Source organism: Sciurus vulgaris (genome assembly GCF_902686455.1).
Source record: "Sciurus vulgaris genome assembly, chromosome: 7".
In the NCBI taxonomy this organism is placed as follows: domain Eukaryota; kingdom Metazoa; phylum Chordata; class Mammalia; order Rodentia; family Sciuridae; genus Sciurus; species Sciurus vulgaris.
The window spans coordinates 80579021-80593086 of NC_136467.1; the positions used below are offsets into that span (position 1 = coordinate 80579021).

The 14066-nt window shown below is 35.6% G+C and overlaps 1 protein-coding gene and 1 pseudogene across 3 annotated transcripts in view; one reads left to right on the top strand and one right to left on the bottom strand.

Annotated features, from left to right (window-relative positions):
- Nucleotides 1-14066, bottom strand: part of TPBG (trophoblast glycoprotein) — a 105167-nt gene that overhangs the window by 47015 nt on the left and 44086 nt on the right. Inside the window, exon 3 of one of the 2 annotated variants that reach the window (XR_013764912.1) lies at nt 7576-7594. The exons of the other annotated variant lie outside the window; for it this stretch is intronic. The gene's annotated coding sequence lies outside the window, so the exon portion shown is untranslated. Of the gene's footprint in view, nt 1-7575; nt 7595-14066 lie in introns of those variants that run through there. 2 annotated transcript variants of the gene reach the window in all.
- LOC306666924 (high mobility group protein B1-like) lies at nt 694-7990 on the top strand (annotated as a pseudogene). The gene is made up of 3 exons: nt 694-699; nt 3487-4150; nt 7940-7990. The product of its transcript is annotated as a high mobility group protein B1-like (transcript).

Genomic DNA, 14066 nt, shown 5'->3' on the forward strand with positions numbered 1-14066 from the left:
CTCTACAATGAAAATTAGAAATCACTGAAGAAAGAAAGTAAATAAAATCTTGGGGTATGGAAAGTCCTACCATTTAATTGATAGGTAGAATTAAGGTCATCAAAATGGCCATATTATGTAGAGGGAAATGAAAGGGGGAAGGGGCGGGTGTATGAAAGATGGTGGAATGAGACAGACATCATTACCCTATGTACATGTATGATTACATGAATGGTGTGAATCTACATCTTGTACAACCATAGAAATGAAAAGTTGTACCCCATTTGTGTACAATGAATCAAAATGCAGTCTGTAAAAATAAAAAAAAAGCCATATTACCAAGAGCAATCTATAGTTTCAATGTAATACCCAGCAAAATATCAAAGATATTCTTAATAAAAGCAGAAAAAAACGTTTTAAAATTTATATAGAAGAATAAAGACCCAGAATAGTCAAAGCAATCCTGAGCTACAGGAATGAAGCTGGAGGGATCACAATATCTGATCTCAATTTACACTCTAGAGCTATGGTCACTAAAATAGCATGGTATTGGCATAAAAACAAATATGAAGACTAACTGTATAGAACTGTATAGACACAGAAAACACAGAGACAAATCAATATATATACAGTTATCTGTTCCTTGACAAAGATGCCAAAGACCTAAGTTGGAGAAAAGATAGCTGTAAGATAAGATGGAGATAACCTGACTAGATGAAGGTAACCAAACAACAAGTGAGCCAGATGTAATTTAAAAAGAACTTTATCCGAATGGCTCTCTGGTGAGGTTCACCGATCCACCCGGATCAGGATAGACCCGGGAAGGCTTGAGGGTTTAGTGTCCAGGGGTTGGCTGGAGACTCTGCAGGGACTCATGTCCTTCAAGGATTGGCTGGGGACTCTGCTGATTGATGGGCAGTTGTGAGGCAACACTAGGGTTTAATCTGTTGGCATCTGATTGGTTGTTCTTTGGTGCTGGTGGGTTTCCTGATGCCCTGCCCCCATCCAGCCACTTCAGACCGCCCTAACAATAGCCTCTTTAACAACTGGTGCTGGGAAAATTGGAGAGACATGTAGAAGAATGGAACTAGATTCCTACCTTTCACTTGGCACACTAACTCAAAGTGGATCAAAGACCTAGGAATTAGACCAGAAACAGTGAAACTGTTAGAAGAAAATATAGGGACAAACCCTACAATGCATTGGTGATGGCACTGACTTCTTTAATAAGCTTACTAAAGCTCAAGAAACAAAACCAAGAGAAAGTACATGCAGTAGCATTAAATTAAAAGTTCTTCATAGCAAAGGAAATAAAAACATGAAATGAAAGTCTTCAGAATGGAATTAAAAATATTTGCCAATTACTTTTCTGATAGGTGATTAATAACCAGAATATCTAAATAACTCAAAATGCTTAACACCAAGAAAACTAATAACCTAATCAATAATATGGACAAATGATTTAAAGAGACATTTCTCAAAAGAAGAAATACAAATGTCAAAAAATACCTGAAAAAAATGTTCAACATCAACAATAAGTAATCAGAGAGATACAAATCAAAACTACACTGAGATTTCACTTCATGCCAGTTAGAATAGCAATCATCAAGAATTATGAATAATAGTAAATGCTGGTGAGGATATGGAGGAAAAGGTACACTCATATATTCTTGGTGGGACTGCAAATTAGTGTAACCACTTTGGAAAACAGTGTGGACATTCTTAAAAGATTAGAAATGAAACCATCATATGATCCAACTATCCCACTCCTTGGCATTAATCCAAAACATCTAAAATTAGCATACTATAGTGATACATGCATACCAATGTTTGTAGCAGCATAACCTACAATAGCCAAGTTATGGAACAAGACTAGATGCCCATCAATAGATGAATGGATGAAGAAAATGTGATACACACACACACACACACACACACACACACACATACACATGCACACTGGAATTCTACTCAGCCATAAAGAAGAATGAAATCATGTCATTTTCTGGTAAACAGATAGAACTGGAGAACATCATGCTGAATAAAATAAGACAGACTCAGAAAGCTAAGGTTTTACGTTTTCTCTCATATGTGGAAATTAGAAAAAGGAATAATAAAAGGTGAATCTTGTGAAAACAGACAGGAGAACCATAGAGTAGAAGCAGGAGACCAAGGGAGTGGAACAAGGGGAGGCAAAGGGAAGAACTGGGAAACAAAGTTGACCAAATAATGTGATGTGTATGTATGAATATATATCACAATGCATTCCTATTATATATAACTAGAATGCGCCAATTAAAAATAAATAAATAAAAGGAAGATTGACAGAATAGAGGGAAGGGGAAGGAATAGTACTGAGGATTGAAATGACGAGAACTATGCTATATGTATTTATGAATATGTCAAAATGAATCCCACTATTATGTATAACTACAATACACTAAAAATAAATAAAAATATGGACATGTTACTAACACAAATTGAAAAGTTTATAAAAGGAGAAATATCACAAATCAAATCATCTGTTAAGAAATCAACATAGGTTTCTCTGTAAATTTATTACATGCTCCTATTCCTACAATTCAATGCAAGAATCAAGGACAAAAACACAACCACAAGAAACAATTTCAACTCCTTGCCTACCATTCCATTCTTATAGTTTAAATACCTCATTTATTTGTTTTGATTCAGATACTTGTAAATAGGAATTATGTGTTGAATAATTAAACATAGGTCATGTATGTGTGAGAGAGACATAAAAATAAATAAAATGTACCTAATTGCATGTACAAGTGTTGAGGACTGTTTACCAGAGCTGGTAATTCTGTGCAACTGGTTCAAACCAAAAATTACATAAATGAATAATAGGGAATAAAGTCAGAAAAATTGGAAATCCTTTTTGCTTATTTATTGTGTCAATTTTCTCAGATTTGTTAGTACATTTTACATATTTTCACCTTATCCCTGTAATTTTTTTAAGCTAAGAAAAATTAAGACACAGAATAACTTTTCCTAGATCAGAAAACAAGTTAGAGATACATTCCTTCCACCAGCCTTTGAGGGCAATATTGTATTCTGGTTTTGATGAAAACAGAATAAACAGCAAAATTGTTTTTTGGTATGAATTAAAGTAATTATTCACTGCCGCCTGTATGTGTTCTACTAATATCATTCAACTTGCCTCCCAGATATGAAGAATGTGTGTGGCAAACAACTTGAGGCACTGGTTCTGTTCTTGAGGCGCATGTTCATTAATGATAAAATGGTGCTCTAGTTTTATTAGAAATGTGGCCAGCTCTCCAGCTCTGGAGTCAAACTTGCATTTGAATCTTGACCCAGATCCTTATCAGATAAGTGACTTTAAACAGTTATTTACTTCTTCAAATTGTATTTTCCTCTCTTCAAAAAGAATGTAGTTGAGCCATTGCAGCACATTGAGCTCCACAGAGACAGCGCGGGGGCGAGTGAGAGCCCGACGGGCACTGGGCGGCTCTGGGCCTCACTGAGGAAAAACAACTGAATGTGGGCAAAGGAGATCCTGAGAAGCCGAGAGGCAAAATGTCATAGATGCATTCTTTGTGCAAACTTGCCGGGAGGAGCACAAGAAGAAGCACCCAGATGCTCCAGTCAACTTCTCAGAGTTTTCTAAGAAGTGCTCAGAGAGGTAGAAGACCTTGTCTGCTAGAGAGAAAGGAAAATTTGTAGACATGGCAAAGGCGGCAAGGTCAGTTATGAAAGAGGAATGAAAACCTATATCCCTCCTGAAGGGGAGACAAAAAAGAAGTTCAAGGATCCCAATGCACCCAAGAGGCCTCCAGTGGCCTTCTTGTTCTGTTCTGAGTATGGCCTGAAAATCAAAGGAGAACATCCTGGCCTGTCCATTGGTGATGTTGCAAAGACACTGGGAGGAATGTGGAATGACACTGCGGCAGATGATAAGCAGCCTTAGGAAAAGAAAGGTGCTGAGCTGAAGGAAAAATATGAAAAGGATATCGCTGCCCATAGGGCTGAAGGAAACTGATGCAGCAAAAAAGGGAACTGTCAGGGCTGAAAAAAAAGCAAGAAAAAGAAAGATGAGGAGGAAGAGGAGGAAGATGAAGAGGATGAGGAGGAAGATGAAGAAGATGAAGAAGAACATGAAAAAGAAAAGATGATGAATAAGTTGGTTCTAGTGCAGTTTTTTTTTTCTTGTATATAAAGCATTTAAACCCCCTGTACGCAACTCACTCCTTTTAAAGAAAAAAAATTGAAATGATAAAAAAAAATGTGGTTAGTTATACCAACTAACTGAAGAGTTGTTAAACTATTTAAGAGATATTGCTAACAAATTAGCACATTTTTTTACTTCAATCTTAGCAAAGTGCCTGGAGCATAGTAAATTCTCAGTGATTGATAGCTATTATTGTTAACACTTTTAAAGCATTACGTAGTTAAAAAAACCAAAGGACTAAAGATCAGAAATACACATCCTAATCCTCAGTTATTATCAGTGTATGGGTTCTCCTTTCATTGATGTCTCATTCTTTCTTCCTTAACATAAGATTTTCTATTTTATTATTGCACAAGGGCATGATTCGATTCTTAATATCTATGACTTGCAATCATATGGGGATTATTTCATAACATGGAATATAAACTATTAATGAGTTACCATAAATACTTAAGTATGTCAAAACACTAGATTAAGGAGAAAAGTATGAGTAAGAAGAAGACTTGAAACAAGACCATTGTTTATTCTTTGAGAAGCAAGCAATGTGATTTTGTACTTAAAGCAAAGAAGGTAGAACAAGTCACTGAATCATTGTTATTGAAATCATATTTGCCAAAGAAAATCTAAGCATTTCACAAAGATATCTCTTTTATATTTTAAAAACTTAGATTAAAATGTGGCAAATTTAATTCAGTTCAACAAATATTAATTGAGGATTAATAGTTTTTTTCATGAGAACATATGGACTGGTCCCAGAGAAAAAGACTAATTTCCATGGCAAAAATCATACTAATTTCTTAGGCCTCTGTATCTAAACCAAAGGTGGGTTGGTCTCTAACCTACAAGGCATTGGAGTGTTCAACCACAGTAGTTTTGCGGTGAATACACTGCTGTCATCCTTTTTATAGTTTAGTTAGGACCCAAACATATCTCTCATTATCTTCTTTAGTATTATTTAATACCCCATTGACTTTGTTATCTTGAAATGGCCTTATTTTTCATACGGCAGTGTTTGTGTTTGACAGACTTGTCAAGTTTTCTTACAAATCTTCTTACAGCAGATTCTGAGGTGGCATTTGGCCTGGTATGACTCATGTTTTGGGTAATGATCCATATTTCCTCAGTTTGGGGAAACCATGTCTTTTGTAGCTTCCACCCCCTGAGGTCCTGTGTATAAGCCTTTGCTTTCTACTAAGGGACTAGAAAATAGTCCCAGGTGGATGTTGTCAGGTGTTCTCCTAAGATACTTGCATCTGTGTTTAACAATTGCATTTTAGGAGTACCAGTAGCTAAATAGCATGAGTCAAGGAGGTCCTTTAGTATTTACTCAACCCCTTTCTTCTGTTGCCACTGCAAATCCCCAAATATTGTCCCCAGAAGTATCTTGACAATGACCTTATCAAAGACCATCAAACTGACCTTAAAATACACAATTTAAGTAGAAAATTCCAATTTATTTCTCTAAAAATGGACAAAGTATAATCAGATCTAACTTCCTGTAACAGTGCTGTTAAATAAAAATTTCTATGGTGTTGGAGACTTTTATACCTACAGTAACTACTAGTTACATGTGGATATTGAGCACCTGAAATATGTTACTCAAAAATTGAGTTTTTAAATTTTATTCTAGTTTCATTAGCTTAAAAGCCGTAGAGATTCATTGTTCACAAGCATGCTTGCACAATAAGGAAAAATAAGTTGGATTTACCAATAGCCTTTATTTTAATAAGTTATTGTTATTTATACGTATATAAATAGGAATTTATTGATGGTTACAAATAGTTCATGATGTGCAACTTTAGTCCTTTTATATAGGTAAATGAAAAATAGTTTAAAGTAAGAACTGAATTATATTACATGTGATAATTGTTTTGAGGTAAGAAATGGCTGACATACAAAAAGTTTGATTTATTGTGTGGATTTCTGGAGGCTGAAAATAGTTTATTCTATCACCCACTAAGACCCTGGAGGCTAAGTAGTGAGACAACTACTTGGACTTGATCCTATCCAACATATTTCAGTTCTATTGTTCACTTTCATAATAAATCCATGCAAGGGGAAAATTGTGCTCTAGGTAGTAAACTTATTGTCTGTGGTTGGAGGTGAGAGGAGCTAGTTCTGTCTGGAATTACAAGTGGCATGAAGGGAAGAGACTGTAGGTTTCTAATTGTTGGTCGGTTAATCTAATGGTTTGAGAAAGTTGGATTCTTGGTGAAGAACTAGTGAGATTTACTGGTGCTTATATCCCATAGCTCTGCACTAATATTTATCCTCAATATGTTTGAGAATCATTTCTATTTTCTTTTGAGTATATTTATAACAATAATGAAAAAAATTGGACTGCAATGAGATACCATCCATCAAGATGGCCACCATAAAAAAACAGAAACAGAAAATAACAAGCATTGGTGAGAATATGGAGAAATTGGAACCCTAGTGCAGTGTTGGTTAAAATAGTTCAACCACTGAGGAAAATAGTATGGTGGCTGCTCAGAAAATTAAAAACAGAATTACTATATGATCCAGCAAACCATTTCTGGGTATCTACAAAAAATAATTGAAAACAGGGTTTTTGGGTTGGTGCTATAACTCAGTTGTAGAAACTCACCTAGCATGCACAAGGCCCTGGATTATGAGCAGTACTGAAAAGAAGAAAAAAGGAAAACAGAATCTCAAAGAGATACTTATATACCCATGTTCTCAGAAGCATTATTCATAATAGCTAATATGTGAAAGCAACCAGTGTTAATGGATGGATATGCAAGATGTGGTGTATACATCAACAGAATACTAGTCAGCCTTAAAATGAAAGGAAATTCGGAGATGCTTCAAATAGACGAAACTTACTATGCTAAGTAAAATAAGCCAGTAACACAAAGACAAAGACAGATTCCATTTATATGAAGACAGTAGAGTGGTAGTTGTCAGGGGGTTGGAGAGAAGGGGAAACAAGCAGTTATTGTCTAATATGTATGGATTCTCAGTTTTACAAGATGAAAAGTTAGGGAGATGGGTGATGGTTATGGTTGCCCAATATTGGGGAAATATTTATGGTTGAACTATATACGTAAGAATGGTTAAGAAGGCAAAGTCTGTGTATAGATGTATGAATTTTTAAATTTATGCAATAAAATGGGAAAAAGCACAACATAGTTTGACACACTTATGATTTCTTTCATTTGACTTAAATTTGGGAAGATATGCTCTATTTTAGAGCTGGAGGAAAATGTTTTTCAGGTCATATTCCCTCTTCCATTAAAACATATTTACTATGTATTCCATCACCCATCTCATCATTATTACTATTAACTTCACATTATGAATTATAAAATATTTCATGCAGGCTGAGAACAGAACCTTTGTTGTTGTTGTTGTTGTTATCTTGTTTACTTGTATTCTCCATGCCTAGAACAAAGTCTGACATATCATAGGCATCCTGTAAATATTTGCTGAATAAATGAGCAAACTAAAGACAGTGTCTTCTTTTAAAGCAGTGCTGGTTTCTGGTATCTTGTTGTTACTTTGATGTTTCTGTGTTGGCAGGGAGCAAGGAAACAACTAGACAAACATAAGCCTGGCACGACAACTGAAAACTGATTACTTCCTTGTGACTCAGATCAGCCCATGCTATTTCTTAGGCATCCGAAGTCTGGTTGTAGTTTGCTCAAAAATGTGTGTGCTCATTGTGTACAGAGGGATTTTTATCTACAGCCATAAAATCTCAAATGGCATCTTCTCTTTTTGTTTTAGGACTTGGAGCCAAACCATGTTAAAGATGAGAAGAAATTAGCAACTGTTTAACATCTGAAGGCAAAAGAGTTCATAACTGGAAGAATTACAAAGCGAGTTCTGGGGTCACATTTTCTCCTTTACCTTCCCTGTTCATTGCTAGAGGTGCTCTGGATGGTTAACAAATGGAATTTATCAAGTTAGACTTAAAACAGTACATAATTTCCACTGTGTGTAACTGACAACAGGGGGATATGATGGATATTTTTTCCATTTAGCTTAGGAGAATGTTCCATTTGTCACTTGCAATACTTTTGGTGGCTTTTCTCTACAAGTGCATTCTACAGATGGGGTAATATGATGCATGACAGGCTGGAGGAGAGTGTTGTAGCAAAAATTACCCAAACTGTATCTGGGGGCTGAGCCTAAGCTCCTGTCTGCAAGAAATAAAATCCTGAGGTGACTGGACCCACTGAAGAGTTCGGTGAGACACATGAGAAGATTGAGTGAAGAAACAGTTGGTGTGAAAATACTTTTGTTCTGCTGAGTTTAAGTCTGAAGTGATAGATTTGTTCAGTCAGAATGTGAACAAGAGCTATTTCAATTTTGAAGCAGGTTTTTTAAAAGGTAAATTAACAAGAGAATAAAGGTTATCCTTAAAAAGTCAAGCACAGTGACTATGCAATTGTAGGAATTATAACCCAACTCCTTTATTGGCCAGTAGGCTTTACAAAGACAAAACCTTCAAGATTTGACTAATTTGGATGCCTTCAGGAGATTACAATTTCTGAGAATACTGTGGAAAGCACCAGCAGATATTTTGCTTTTTATATAAATTCTCATAGAGTGGGAGTTCTCAAAATGACTAGAAGCAAAGTTAAATTTGTCTACCTTTTTCTGTTATGTTACCTGAGATTTGGTAGATATGATCATTCCAGTCAACAATGGTCCCAGTCTTATGTAAAAGATCTTAAGTCCCTTTGTTTTGCAGTATGGCAAGAATCTGCATTTCTAATTTTTATTTTTATTTGTATTAGAAATGTAACCATGAAAAAACACACAATTAGTAACTAAGTGCACAACTCCCACATGTAGTATTCAATACATTTTACACATATTGCATATTTACATATTGCTTTTTAAACATCTCAGTAAGTTCCCTTATGCTTCTCTCAGTCACTATCCCTACAAAGATAACCACTATTCTGACTTCCTTTATAAAAGAATAGCTTTGCTTATTTCTGAATCTGCATTTTTAAATATATACTCCAAGAGATTTATATGTACATTAAAGTTTGAAAAACACTGACCTGAGGCTTTGAAAATAACGTGAAATAGAAATCACTGATCCAGGCTCTTTAAGTAAAACAAAGCACAAAAACCATGTGTATGAATTGATCTATAGTGTTGTGATCATAAATCGATATTTTATTTCATCATGAAATGCCTGCAAGAAAATAAAATACAGCTTGGTATCTGGACTAATATTAATCCAAATATCAGGCAAGTTCACCTGAAGCTAGACACTAAAATTCCTATTATCATAAATAGACCATGATGCATCCTGGACTCAGAGTGTACCTTCATTTGCATGTGCAGGAAATTCATATTTGAGTCATATTTTTCCCTTGTCAGCTATGGTGTATTCTCCTTATAAATTTTAAATCTGTCATTTTTGGTCTCATGGGTAAACTTGATGGTTTACTGTACCATAATTTTAATACTGAATTCAATTTTATCAGGTTTTAGGAGGTGGTACATCTTTCGATGATTGTAAATATTAAAATAGGAACTCTCCATATCCATTTTTCATGGTTTATAAGATTTTATTTTTCATTGAATAAGAAAATAATATTTGACTCTACTTTGGTCATCTTTCTCTATCCCTTTAGCAATATCATATAATAACATTCAATTCTAGAACACTGTCAAATAGTCCTTTTTGACTTTCTAGACTAACTTTTAATGATCTGTTTACTGGTACTGATTCATATCTTCTCCAGTAGTTGTGATGACTCTATGCATTTAGGTCTTTCCTGGAATATCTGAGAACATTCACTGAAATCAACATTTTTCTAATTAAATCAACTTTTGAACAAGGTTTCTTTAAGTTTTATGGATCTCCCACTGTGGGTTGCAATGGATGCAGGCACTCCCAAGAATGTCTGTGGGGTAGTAGTGTTTGATAGTGTTTCTCATGTCTCTAAGTGATTATCCAAGTATTTTAATTGCCTAAAGTCCCCATCCCCATTACCATGTTTCTTCAAAGAAGGCAAGCCTCCATGGATATGGTGGCCAGAGTTAAGAATCATCAAACCATTTCAAAGAAAAGTCCACTTCCACTCTGACTGATTTCAACAGTCTTTGTGATACATTCAAATGCTGTAAATCAGGCCATGGAATCTGTGCTATCATAATGACAGGGACTGAAAATTTTGTACAATTTACATTTTATTCTTCCCAATTAAATATTATAAAGCAAACTGTGACTTATGAGTGTGGAATTAATTACTAATGTTAAAACCTATTTTACATATATGGATGCAGTACCTACATATCTATATAAATATTTCTTTTCACTTATGAAAGCATAATTGCATAATTTATATTGTGATGCACACAGTAATTCTTTCTATTAATTACACTCTATTTTTATGTAATAGCACAAAGCTAAGAGGAAGAAAGTTAGTATCAGCAACTTTCCCAGAAACTAAAGCTGATTTTATATTTTCAAATATGTAAATAATATGGGTTCATTATAAAAATACAGAAAATACAGAAAAATAGAAAGAAAAAAAACCACACTATTCATCTACCCATGGACATCAGCCATTGCTATTGTGATGTACTTCCTTCTAGGCTTTTCCTCTATGCAATTTTGACTTGGTTGTTATCACTCAGTAAACTGCTGATTTTGTTTGCTACCTATCATTTTACTAAAACACTTCATAGACACAATTTTTAATCATTATTTATTGTGTTACTATAACAGTTAAGTTTACAATTTACCTTTGAGTGATTTACTTACTTCAAAATTTTTACTGCTATAAATAAAACTAGGATGAGCATCTTTGTTAATAAGATTTACTTTTTTATGATTACTTCCTCAGAGAGGATATCATGAAGAATTAATGCAGGTTAAAGGGATTTATCATTTTAATGTACATACTACCATTTTTTTTACCCAAAAAGTTATATCAAATAACACAACTGTGAACAATGCATCTTTTATGTGTCTATTATTGATTCAATCCTGAAAACCCAACCTTAGCTAGCTCCTGTCTAGAATCCTTATACATGAAATTGATTATACTCTCCTCACGTCCAGCCTCAACTGCCAAAGAAACCAAATGGAGAAAATTTTAAAAGGTCGGGGGATAAAGGAGGGAAGAAAGAATGGCAGGAAGGAAAAGGAGGGAGGAAAAGCAAAGAGAAAGGGAATGAGGGAGAAACACAGGCCTGCAGGAAGGCAGGAAGGATGGACTTTCATAAAAGAAACTGAATCTGCGACGTTTCCCCTGTGCAAAAGATAGAGTTTACACAAGGCAGTTCTTGCCAACATCCTTCTTCTGGTTCAGGACTGGGAACTTTTTTTCTTTTTGTCATAAAACAGGTTCCAAATCCTCTCTCCTTCCTAAATAGCACTCTTTTCTCCTTAACTCTAACCTTGTAAAAACAGAAATACATTTTAAATTAACCTCTTCCTCATTTTGTCAGGCAACCTGCATTTTCACACACTCCATTTGATTCTGCAGTTGATTATTGTGAAGTAGATATTATTACTCCAAATCTACAGACCAAAGAACAAACATCATGACTAGTAAATGCTAAAGCCAGTCCTCACATCCAGGGTTTGTGTCCTCACATCTGCTTCAAGGCTTCTGTGGCTTCTTGATTTCTACTCACTTATCTGATTTCTCACGTGGGCATTCTTGGAGTTTTGCCTGGGTTTTGCTTTTCTCTTCTGGGCTTCTTGCCTAGCTCCTTCAAACTGCTACTGTCTACATTTCAACCTGTCAATTTGCCAACCTTGTATTATTTAATATTGTGTTCATTTAAGAACCTTCTTTTTAGCATATTTTAGACAATGAGGAGACTTTATTGGAATTTCTAGTGGGGATATTTCCCTTAAATGTAACTCACTGGCTTCATGTTCATTTGCAGATCTGAGCTATTTCTTTGTCAATTATCTCTTGTAACATCTATGTCATCTTGCTGGGCACAGGAAAGCAGTTGTTCCTTGTTGCCTCCATAGTGTCAGTGAATTTCTCATATGATCTAGTTGCAATACTACTGTAGAAAAAATTGCTAATTGCTCACCAACCTCATGTCCTCTCTTCCTGGACCTGCAGTTAGATTTACATCTCCCATGTAACTAGATTCTGGCCATTGGGATGGAAGTGAAAGTCATATGTGTCACTTTCGGCCTAGAAAAATCTTGTTATGTGCAATCAACCCTTCATATTAATTTTTCTTCCACTGGCTTAAAGTCACATGTTGAGGAGGCAGAACCATAGACAGAGAGAACTTGGATTCCTGAATCAGTGCTTAGAATAAAAGCCAATGATTAATGAGGAAGACCCATTTTGGACTTGATATGAGCAAGAAATTAACTTATATCTTGATTGTGTTATGACACATTTTGGGATTTATGTTTCACCAATTAGCTTGATAATATAGCCATGAACCTTTCTGTATAAGATGATTGCTAAAGTAAAGATTGATGTGGTTTGACAATAGAACAGAAATACAAACACTAAGTTTTAAATGGAAAAACTTCAGAAAAGAGTTTGTATATGTGACTGTGCACTGTGTGTATGAGAGAGGGAGAGAGAGAGGGGGAGAGAGAGAGAGAGAAATATTTTTAGAAGCTAGGACAATTACAGTTTCTGTGCACTTTTAATCTATAAAACAAAGGCTGTCTTTCTGGTTTGCTTTCTAAAATGACATGTAGTTGCATTGCTTTTAACATAATCTTATACTAGGCTTGGCAGGAGGCAGATTCTTGTGCATAGATTCTCAAAACCCAAGCCACAGAAGCACCCCCAGAGTAATTCTCAGCAGTCTCCAAGGAAACCCATGTGTCCATCCGTATTAGTTTGGACAACTAAGGCAGCGTGTCCTTGCAACCCATTCCCATTGTAACTGCCAATGGCAGTGTCAGGAGCCTGATAAGACATTCTTTAGGTTGTTGGAAATATGATACAGGATTATCAAGAGGACTTGGTTACTTTTGAGATGTGTACAGGACTTACAAGAATATCAGAAACATAAAAAGAAATGATTTCCATCATCTAAATCCAGAAGACTAGAAGAGTGGGGATCCATTAGCAGAAATAAGGAAGTCTGGAGAAGGACTTTGTTTTCAGAGGACAAGACAGAGTTTCACTTTGAAGCTGTTGTTCTTGGGGCCAGCAGCCACTCTTGTTTTAGTTAGTCTGGGTCTCTCTTCCCCTTAGACCCATCCATTGTCTGCTATCTGTCTTAGCCAAAATTCCCCCATCTCTGCTTTTGACATGTGTTTAGCATATCATCAAGTGATCCTTCATGCATTTCTAAGTACAAACATCTTGCCAGAAACTAAAATTAAAAAAAAAAAAAAAAAGCAAGGGGAAAGCAGCCAAGTAAGACTTGTTCACATTTTATTTAATCTCATCCTTAAAAAAAAAAAAAAAAAAAAAGAGCCCTAATCAAATATCTGCCTGGTTCTAGGCAGATAGATAGGTTCTTTTAACTTAGTTAGACCAGATACATTTGAGGGGGGTCTATCTATTGTTATGGTTTGAATCTGGAATGTTAGGTAATATAGCTGTATGCAGAGGTGAAATGACTGAATCATGAGGACTATAACCTCATCAGTAGATTAATCCATTTGATGGATTAATAATTTGAATAGACTATTGGATGGTGACTATAAGGAAGTAAGATGTGGCTTGAGGACATAGATCACTGGGGATGTGGCCTTGAGGACTTTACAAGATAAAGTAGAAGAGGTCTCTTCTACACCTCTCTCTCCCTCTCTCTCTCCCTCTCTCTTCTCTCTCTCCCTCTCCTCACTCTCTCTCTCCTCTCACTCTCTCTCTCCTCACTCTCTCTCTCTCCTCCCTCTCTCTCCCCCCTCACCCTCTCTCTCCCCCCCCTCTCCTCT